The sequence below is a fragment of the Heterodontus francisci genome, chromosome 12, assembly GCF_036365525.1.
Source record: "Heterodontus francisci isolate sHetFra1 chromosome 12, sHetFra1.hap1, whole genome shotgun sequence".
NCBI classification, from domain to species: Eukaryota; Metazoa; Chordata; class Chondrichthyes; order Heterodontiformes; family Heterodontidae; genus Heterodontus; species Heterodontus francisci.
In genome coordinates, this window is record NC_090382.1 from 36147249 (window position 1) to 36150721 (window position 3473).

A 3473-nucleotide genomic window follows, 5' to 3' on the forward strand; every position below is an offset into this window, starting at 1 on the left:
TATGCTGGGGATGTTGGCTGCCTCGAGGACTTCTGTGTTGGAGATACGGTCCTGCCACCTGATGCCAGGGATTCTCCGGAGGCAGCGAAGAGGGAATGAATTGAGATGTCGCTCTTAACTGACATACGTTGTCCAGGCCTCGCTGCTGTAGAGCAAGTTACTGAGGACACAGGCTTGATATACTCGGACTTTTGTATTCCGTGTCAGTGCACCACTTTCCCACACTCTCTTGGCTAGTCTGGACATTGCAGTGGAAGCCTTTCCTATGCGCTTGTTGATTTCTGCATCGAGAGACAGGTTACTGGTGATAGTTGAGCCTAGGTAGGTGAACTCATGAACCACTTCCAGAGCGTGGTCGCTGATATTGATGGATGGAGCATTTCTGACATCCTGTCCCATGATGTTTGTTTTCTTGAGGCTGATGGTTAGGCCAAATTCATTGAAGGCAGCCGCAATCCTGTCGATGAGTCTCTGCAGACACTCTTCAGTGTGTGATGTTAATGCAGCATCGTCAGCAAAGAGGAGTTCCCTGATGAGGACTTTCCGTACTTTGGTCTTCGATCTTAGACCTGCCACCTGATCTTGTGTGGAGGAAAATTCCTTCTTCTGAAGACTTGAACACATGTGAGAGCAGCAGGGAGAAGAATATCCCAGTGTAGGTGCGAGAACACAGCCCTGTTTCACGCCACTCAGGATAGGAAAGGGGTCTGATGAGGTGCTGCTATGCTGAATTGTGCCTTTCATATTGTCATGGAATGAGGTGATGATACTTAGTAGCTTTCGTGGACATCCGATCTTTTCTAGTAGTCTGAAGAGACCACGTCTGCTGACAAGGTCAAAGGCTTTGGTGAGATCAATGAAAGCAACGTAGAGGGGCATCTGTTGTTCGCGGCATTTCTCCTGTAGCTGGCGAAGGGAGAACAGCATGTCAATGGTGGATCTCTCTGCTCGAAAGCCACACTGTGCCTCAGGGTAGACATGCTCAGCTAGCTTCTGGAGTCTGTTTAAAGCGACTCGAGCGAAGACTTTCCCCACTATGCTGAGCAGAGAGATTCCACGGTAGTTGTTGCAGTCACCGCGGTCACCCTTGTTCTTATAGAGGGTGATGATATTGGCATCGCGCATGTCCTGTGGTACTGCTCCCTCGTCCCAGCACAGGCAAAGCATTTCGTAGAGTGCTGAAAGTATAGCGGGCTTGGCACTCTTCATTATTTCAGGGGTAATGCTGTCCTGAGTTCCGATTTTGTTGGCTGTACATCCAGCTCATCCATGACAGGCAGAGATTGGGCTGCATTGAGGGCGGTCTCAGTGACAACATTTTCCCTGGAGTACAGTTCTAGGTAGTGCTCCACCCAGCGGTCCGTTTGCTTGCGTTGGTCAGTGATTGTGTCCCCAGATTTAGATTTGAGGGGGGGCGATTTTCATGATGGTTGGCCCAAATGCTCTCTTCATGCCATCATACATTCCTCTGATGTTTCCGGTGTCAGAGGCCAGCTGAATATGACTGCATAGGTGTTGCCAGTCGTCATTTGCGCAGTGCCTGGCTGTTCTTTGTGCAGCGCTTCTGGCTGCTTTAAGTGCTGCGGATGTTAACTCGCTGGGGGCTTTCTTGTAGTTCAGCAGTGCAATGCGCTTCGCGGCTATGACAGGTTCCAGCTCTTCAATGTGAGATTGAAACCAGTCTGCATTCTGCTTCACACGTTTGCCATAGGTGGTCATTGCTGAGTCATCGATGGCGTCTCTAATGTGGGCCCACTTGGTCTCAGCATCCCCTGTAGGAGTGTTTTGAAGGGCTTTTTCAAGTGAATTTAGAAACTTATGTAACAGCTGTGGATAAGGAATTCTGCTAGTGTTGATGCACGGGCGGCCCTTCTGCTTGGAGTGATGCAGCTTCTTTTGTTTGAGTCTAACTTTGCTGCACACCAGGGAGTGGTCGGTGTCACAGTCCGCACTGTGGAAGCTGTGTGTGATTTGAACACTGTTTAAAGAGGCTCGCCTTGTGACGATGAGGTCCAGCTGGTGCCAACGACGTGATCATGGGTGCCTCCAAGAAACCTGGGGACAGGGTTTAGTATGAAAGAACGAGTTGGTGATGCAGAGGTTATGATAGGTACACAACTCAAGGGCTTCGAAAAGGCGTTTGATAAAGTGTCACATAACCGCCTTGTCAGCAAAGTTGAGGCCCATGGAATCGAATGGACAGGGGTGGCATGGATACAAAGTTGGTTGAATAATGGGAAACAGAGAGTAGTGGTGTATGGCTGTTTTTCAGACTGGAGGAAGGTATACAGTGGTGTTCCTCAGGGGTCAGTACTAGGACCACTGCTTTTCTTGATATATATTAATGATTTAGACTTGGATATATTGGGCACAAATTCAAAATTTGCAGATGACACAAAATTTGGAAGTATTGTGAACTGTGAGGACAGTGAAAGACTTCAAGGGGACATAGACAGGCTGTTGGGCGGACACATGGCAGATGAAATTTAATGCCGAGAAATGTGAAGTGATACCTTTTGTGAGGAAGATAAAGGAGAGGCAATATAAACTAAAGGGTACAATTCTAAAGGGGGTGCATGAACAGAGAGACCTGGGGGTATATGTGCACAAACCAGGTGGCAGAGCAGGTTGAGGAAATGGTTTAAAAGGCATTCGTGATCTTCCTTGGGCTTTATAAATCGAGGCATGGAGTACAAAAGCAAGGATGTTATGATGAGCCTTTCTAAAACATTGGTTCGACCTCAACAGATATATTGTGTCCAGTTTTGAACACCATGCTTTAGAAAGGATGAGAAGGCTTGAAGAGAGGGTGCAGAAAAGATTTCCAGGCATGGCGGACTTCAGTTGCGAAGATAGATTGGAGAAGCTGGGGTTGTTCTCCTTAGAAGAAAGTTGAGAGGAGATTTGATAGCGGTTTTCAAAAAAATGAGGGGTCTAGACAGAGCAGACAGAGAAGCTGTTCCCTTTGGTAGGGGGGGTCCAGAACCAGATTTAAGGTGATTGGCAAAAGAATCAAAGGCATAATGAGAAAACATGTTTTTACGCAGCGAGCGGTTAGGATCTAGAATGTGCCTGAGAGTGTGGGGGAGGCAGATTCAACTGTCGCTTTCAAAAGGGAATTCGATGAACACCTGAAGATTAAAAAATGCAGGGGTATGGAAAAAGGACAGGGGACTGGGACAAGCTGAATTGCTCTTGTAGAGAGCTGGCACTGACTCGATGGCCCGAATGGCCTTCTGTGCTGTGTAACCGTTCTATGATTCGTGCACACCTGCATTCTAAAATGAGATGTTCACCTCTGTTTCCCATTCATTGAAGATTGCCCCATGACTTGCATCCAAATTCTGCAGCTCAGCCTGGCATCAAGTTGAGTTTTACCAAAAGCATGTCAGTGACGCGCGTCAAGTGTCCTTTCCTCAGAAAAAAAGGAAGTCAAACTGTAGGAAGTGAAGACGCAATTGTTGGGCAAAAAG